The 7,392-nt window shown below is 35.7% G+C and overlaps 1 long non-coding RNA gene across 2 annotated transcripts in view; it reads right to left on the reverse strand.

The window, feature by feature from the left end:
• LOC110201824 (uncharacterized) overlaps nt 1-5,792 on the reverse strand; it is a 582,260-nt gene extending 576,468 nt beyond the window's left edge. Inside the window, exon 1 of one of the 2 annotated variants that reach the window (XR_013483436.1) lies at nt 5,660-5,792. This is a non-coding gene — a long non-coding RNA (uncharacterized LOC110201824). Of the gene's footprint in view, nt 1-4,292; nt 4,461-5,659 lie in introns of those variants that run through there. The other variant, XR_013483435.1, reaches the window with a different exon arrangement.
• Between the last annotated feature and the right edge of the window lie 1,600 nt (nt 5,793-7,392).

Below are 7,392 nucleotides of genomic sequence, written 5' to 3' on the forward strand. Positions count from 1 at the left end.
AAGGGGCTAGCCATGCCCACCAATCATCACTGTAAGGGAAGGCATGCCAGTCTAGCTGAAGGAGCAGGGCATACGGAAGGAGAGAAAAGAGGCAGCAAGTGCCAGGCAAATCAATTCATCATCACCACCTTGACAATATCACCTTTCTCTTGGAATCTGATAGAGGCATCCTAGTACCCTGAACCTAAAATTCTGGAACAATTGTATTCCCAATCCAGTGCCCATAGCTGTCATCCTGGGAAGCTACACCTATAGAGATACAGCTTGGCAATTATGCCTTATTGGTGCTACAGCCACATCAATTGAAGACCCTAAAAATAAAAATTTATCATCAAAGTTCTTGGCACTCAATTGATTCAACATCAGAAACTCATATGATTTATTAATGGAAATGACATTAATGAAGAAGAGGTGGTACCATCTACTTTGCTACTGCACACTAAGGACTATGGGACCTTTCAATATAACTTGCAGCCAAAACTTTACATATATGTTGTGTCTTCCATTAGAATGTGAACTCCTTGAGAGAAGGAATGCCTTATTAGAAATGTATACCTTACTTAAATATATATACACACACACACACACACACACACACACACACACTAATATATCTAGAATGTAGCTTAGTGCTTTACACATGGTAATCACTTAATGAATGCCTTATTCATTCATGTAACCTCTGAGGACTTCAGGAAGTTTTCAGCACTACCAATTGCAGAACAGCTGCTGGTCTGCTTTGGTTAAAGGGGATTTTCTTATCTGGAATTCCATGTAGCTATGAAATTACAGGCCAAGACCACATAAAAATATCCTCCTTAATCTTGTCTTATAGAGACCTTAAACAAAACTGATGGAGGCTCAGACCAAGTGGATGGGAATATTAAGTACACTTTGGGGACACTCCTCTGAGTGGAGCCAGCCAGTAGAAAGGTTTTAAGGGTGTTCCAGGGCTGTCTGCTGGAATATTTTCAAATTCTTTCATCTCTTCTCAACAACTGGCATGCAGAAAAATCACAAGACTCAAATATTCCTCTTCATGAATGTACCGCTATAAAACAAAGGATCAAAATATGAATCACCCTGTCATGAATTCATTACTCTGATTTTAACTTAATGTACCAATATTTTCTTTATTTCAGATTTATTTATAGCTGATTCTTTTTCCTTGTGTTTCCTAGTTGTTAATACTTAAAGAATTTTGAACTTTTAATGAGCCAGGAAAAAGAATATTGCCTTCTCTGCAACTAATTAAATCCTCCATACTTTGTAGGCTAGTAGCAAGTAAATTCCCTTCATCCTCAGTGGTAACCTCACTTTACATCTATGTGACAAATTGAATGCTCAACAGCCCAGGGCTTATCCAATTACAATCTTCCTTTGTGTGGTGGATTTGTATATCCGGGAGGGAAAAAAAGCTGTATTCCCACTACTGATTTACAAAGGTTTGTTATTACTCTGCATTTCCCTGCTTCATGTATTTCAAGATAACAGGTGATGTGGCAAAGACATCCACATTCTTGTATGGCTAGAGGGATACTTAGAATTAAAAATTCAACTAGCAGCTATAGAACAAAAACTGCCTTTTGCCCTAACAGGTGCTCCCTTTACTTCTAACTGATTTAATAAATGGAAGAATATCTAATATCTAGACAGTGAAAAGTTTCCTGTAACAACCACAAAAAATAAATTCAAAACTGGGTTTTTCTGAATTTCTTTTTCCTGTCCATCAAACTTAAATATCAGATAATGAGATACCTAATTGTAACTGTCAAGTCACAGATTATCCAAGTTGGAAGAATCTTCAGAAATAATTTAATTCAGGCCTTACTAGTACTGAATCCTCTCTCCAATATCCCTGACAAAAGGTGGGAAGTTGTCGATTATATAGGAAAGCTAACATGAAGTGGAAGAGCATTAGTATGTGTAGATGTGATTGTGTTGAAGACAATCTCTTTGATTTACTAACATGGGGCAGATGGGACATGACTCATATTCCCACCTTCTGACCAGTTGATCACATATCTTTTGGAGTCAAGTCATGGCTCCTATTCTGGTCCAAAGCTAATTAAGGCAGTCAGGTGGTTTGAGCTCAAGTCTGGAATGAAATGAGTTGATCACAGATCATTTAACATCAGAATTACATGGTATCTGAGGAACAGCTCTAATGCCAGTACTCTCTTATTTCAGGCTTAATATTGGAATGAAATGGAACACATATGTCACTGAATGGTTAAAAAAATGTTTTACTTTGCCCTAAAACACCAAAGATATGCAACAAGGACACAATGGTACTTAGTTTTCTGAAAACAGACTCTTAGTGTCCACATGGAAATAATTCTCGTCATTAGGACAGTAAGTGGTAAAATATTTGTTAACTTATTTGATCTTCAGAAATCCACCAAATCTGAGAAGTCAAGATTCCTCATGGCTGGGACTTCTTATGCCCAGAAAGGTGAATCAGGGAAGCCAGTTAACTGGGTAGTGGAGTGAATAAAGTCCAGGACTTTGAATCAGGAAGATCTGAGTTCAAATTTGGCCTCAGACACTTACTAGCTGTGTGATCCTGGGAAAGTCACTTAACCCCTGTCTACCTCAGTTTCTTCATCTGTAAAATAGATATAATAGTAACATTTACTTTCGGGGTTGTTATGAAGAAAAAATTATATTTATGTAGATATAGATATATAAAATTTACAAAGCTCTTAGCATTTGTAAAATGCTTGACATATAGTAGGCAGTTAATAAATACTTAAACACCAATAGTCAGGACCCGTGGGCAGTTTAGTCTTCTTTAAGGTAAGGCTTCTACATGTGTGAATGGGAAGAAATAATTTACGTCAGGGAAATGCTGGTCTTATCACACATGGGAAGAACATTCAACAAAGATACAACATCAGTGCAGTTAGATGCAAATCTCTTCATCTCCATGTAGAAATACTCCTAGTGAGGTATGTTGACTGCCACAATAGCAGGGAAAGCCTTAGGAGTACTTAGTTCCCCGGAACAAGTTTCAAGGATACTCCAATGGTTTAGGTTCAGCATAGGAATGAAATGAAATTATCAAAGATCATTTAACATCTTATAAAAGAAAATTTACATCACGATTACATGGTATCACAGATGATACCTATGTTTGATGAGATAATATTTTAAAGCTCTCAGCACAGTCTCTGGCACATAGCAGGTGCCATATAAATGCTAGTCATTATTGTTAACATTATTATTAAAGCAGGATTTTGTTGCCTTTTTAAGGAAAAAACAAAACTAGCTTAGCAAACATAGCAACAACTTTCCAGTCTCAGTTGATATTTCTAGTAGTTCAGGGCTTAGCAGATGTTGCTTCTACCACAGCCTATTTGGGGTAAGGCAATGTTCCCATATGGTGCCCTGGCTGCCTCTTTGGAGGGCAATGTTCTAGACTGTCAAGAGCTTTTTTGAATTTCATTTCTGTCATTTAGTGTGTTATAACAATTCTCCTTTCCAGTTTTGTGACACTGGTAAATTTGATGAGTGCCAATTATATTTCTATTCAAGTGACTGATAAAAATGTCAGGCAGTACTTGACTACAGAACTCCTTCCAAGCTCAATTCAATTTAGCCAGTATTTATTAAATATCTATTATATTGCAGGCACTATTCTAGACACTGGGGATATAAACACAAAATGAAATAGTCCTGTTCTCCAAGAGCTCGAATGCTATTGAAGTGGATGTTTTTAACCTGGAGGCCCTGAATTTGTTTTGTTTTGTTTTTTTAAATACTTTGATAACTGCGTTTCAATGTAACTAATTTGTTTTGTAATCCTATATATTTTATTTTATTTGTTTAGGAACATTGTTCTGAAAAAGGTCCATAGGCCTCACAAGACTGTTAAATAGGTCTGCGACAAACAAAAACAAATTAAGAACTCATATATTGGAAGATAGTGTGCACGCATCTAAGTAAATACAAAATAATTTTTGGAAAAAGTCCTAGGATTGATATGAAGGACAGCTTAGTAGCAACAGAACAAGAGGTCCAAAGGGCGCAATGGAAAAATAAAGAATAGTCAGGTAGAAACACAAAAGGGAAGGAGTTGACATAAATGGATATGAGAAAGCAGGGAGACCAGGGAGGGAAGCCTTGGCCTCTGAAGAACAAGAATACCGAATAGAAACATAAGGCAGTAAACTGTCACACTTCTGGCAACAGTAAAGGCAACGTTGATTTATGAATCGCTGGAAAAAGTAGAAAGACAAAGGCTTGATAATTAGGAGGCCGAAGACTTCATATCTAGTCTGTAGTTTTACCTGATAGCCAAAGCAGTAATCAATAGAGCTCTAGAGTTGTCCTGGGTTGGTCACAGAAGGATAAGGCATACTTCAGGTATTCACTTTCAGATATTTGCAGTTTAGCACTAAGATGCATTCCAGTTTTGTGCAGATTGACTACCAGGTAGAGGAACACAGAAGAGTCTTTGTTTCTACACTGGTAAGACCGAATGACAGCAGATGACATCAGATCAGTAATGATTTTCAGTCTAGCTATCCAAGCAGTTACAAATCCATCTAATTATATTATCATCTGGCACACAAATCTCTAGTTTTTAGACAGGAATAACAATGAAAAACATCATCAAATACTTTTTTAAAATCTAGGTAAACTATATCTATACATGTTTCTTTCATACCAATTTAGTAATCCTGTGAGAAGGAAATAGTCTGGCAGGGTCTGTTCTTAAAACCGTGCTGACTCTTTGTGATCATCACTTCCACAAATGTTCATCATTACTTTAATAACATGTTCTAAAGCTTTTCTAGCTATTGCAATCAAATTTTCCAGACTGTTGTATTACATATTCTATTCCATTCCTTTGATTAAATATAGTTATATTTGTCCTTTTCCTATTCCGAGGCATCTCTTCTATTTTCCATTCAGCAATCCTGCCTTCCATTTCTTTCCCAATCCTAGAATTTTTTTTTCTAAACCATCTGTCTTGAACTTGTCAAAGGTAGATAAATGCTCTGTTATTATCTCCTGATTTATCCTGGATATCAACTCCCTCTTGGTTATTTTTATTTGGCTCTTTTGAAATAAAAGGTCATTCTTCCTGGTTAGAAATACATCTATATACCCATATATGCATAAACAAAGAAGCTGAATAAGAATTGAGCCCCTATGTCATCACTGTCATCAATTATCCTCATGCTACACACCCCAAGAATTAATGCTATTTCTTTTTCCAGCCTCCTCTCTGCCCCAACAGAGCTTACTTATCCTGTGCACTTGTTCTTGATTCTATACTTTATACTTATCTTTTACAAATCTTAGTCGGTTAGTGAGTTCCCCTAACACTGCGTAGATTTCTTTAGATAATTCCCCCTTTTTCTCTTAATCAGAACTGTTCCTCTTTGGACCTTTAAATTTTTATCTGAGATTTATAAAGGACTTTTGAACTCATCTAGACTAGACTGTTTAACTTACTGGTGCTAAGTGTAACATCTGTGCAGACCTGAGGATTAGCTTTGACACAAATAATCTACTGGATGTTGAGTTATCATACATTTCCTAAGAATAAAGACTGGAGCCTGGGTTAGGTGAGAGGCTTGGCATGTGATCCCTCTCCCCATGTTACTCCTTTCTCTCTCCCCTTTTCCTCCTTCCAACTCTTTCTTACCTCTCTTCTCTTCCCTCCTTCTTATCCTCTTCCCTCTATCTTCCCCTCTCTTTCTTGGAGTTCAGCTTCTTTTTCACAAGTTATCCAAGTCCCTACCAGTCCCAAAATTAATTCCTTGCCTCAGGATATTAACAAAAACTGTGCAAGTAAAGGCCCTTGCTTATGAAAGAACCATTATATTTGCATAATATATTTTTGGCAGGTCAGACCTCTGATTTCACTGGTGCAGGAAATTTTGAATGAGGCAACTCCCTCTTCCAATGCGGAACTACAACTATTATGCAACTAATAGTCTTAAGAAAATTGCCTGAAGCATTAAGGCAGATAGGCCTTAAACCTAGGTTTTCCTGACTCCAAAGTAGGCCCTCTAATTATTATGCCATGCTGCCTCACAATATAATACATGTGTGCCTCTGCACATACATATATGTACGTGCATACATATACACACGTATAGGATTGCATTATATCACTAAGAGTACAAGATTATTTTGAATAAAAAAGTCTGAAAATTGCAGTTAGAACTGAACTTAGGGAGTTATGTGGTTTGGTTTGGTTTGTTGCTACATATAGATCACTGATTTATTTTAGAAACTATATATGAAATTAATCCATTAATAATATTAGGCTATTAGAACCTAGGATAATTTTCCTAAGGAATTAATTCTTGACCCCTTTCTGAAAATAGTTCCCAACTTTAAAATCTGAAAGACATACTAAAAATATCCACATTAGCACTAACAGCCAATTAAATGTACTGAGTATATAGAGCATACATAGCAATGAGAATCAAATCCTGGGTTGAATATCTTCAGATTTTATTACAACCTCACACCAATTCTCTTTATTTTTCTTTTCTCTTTTTAAATTCTGAAGAATGCCATCTACCTCCTCCCAAAGAGCTTATGGATTAAATATGTAGAATAAGATGCATATTTATGGATATGCCCAAAATGAGAATTTGCTCTGCCTGATTATGCATTTTTGTACAAAGATTTTATATTTCTTTCCTTTTTTAGTGGAGTGAAAGAAGTGAGGAGGGAGAGATAATAAATGATTGTTAATTTAAAAAAATAAAAATGAGTAATATTTGTGACCGACATGAATATTTAAGTTATAAATTGTCAGTGTATAATAAAAAATGCCCTTATCTCAGATGTTTTACTTAAATATGATTCATTTTACAGTAATTTTATTAATATTATGATCTTTCATGTTATACTAAGAAGTGTTTGTATAGAAGGAATAAAAGTTACTTCTAAATTCATTAAGTTGAAGGTTTTTGGAATGACTGGCTCTTCATCATGAGGAAACAGGGCTAGACTTCTGGTCAATAATTTTTAAACTTTGTGTTAAATATTTTTAGCTAACATCTGGGTGTGAATATGTATTTCAATGGGGAAGGGGAGAATGATGTTTCTTTTTTTATATTAACTAAGGAACACAAGGAAATAGGGTGATTATTCTGTCTAGGGAACATGTCAAAATGACTTGAATCACATATATTTTTATTTAAAAAAAAAAAGAAATTTTTGACGCAAATTGTCTAAGCGGTCAATTCCTGATGTCTCTTTCTCAATAACTTCGCTATTACCTCAAAGCTTATATCAGATACATGTCTAAAAGAATAATAGAAACAACCTCAAGTGAGTTTATGGCTACTTAAGTTACACTAAAACATCAAGTGAACTCAAGGTTTGAAACACAGTCATTTTGCAGGCTATGAAATGGAC

This window comes from Phascolarctos cinereus, unplaced genomic scaffold (genome assembly GCF_003287225.1).
Source record: "Phascolarctos cinereus isolate Bilbo 61053 unplaced genomic scaffold, phaCin_HiC Scaffold_7;HRSCAF=346, whole genome shotgun sequence".
In the NCBI taxonomy this organism is placed as follows: domain Eukaryota; kingdom Metazoa; phylum Chordata; class Mammalia; order Diprotodontia; family Phascolarctidae; genus Phascolarctos; species Phascolarctos cinereus.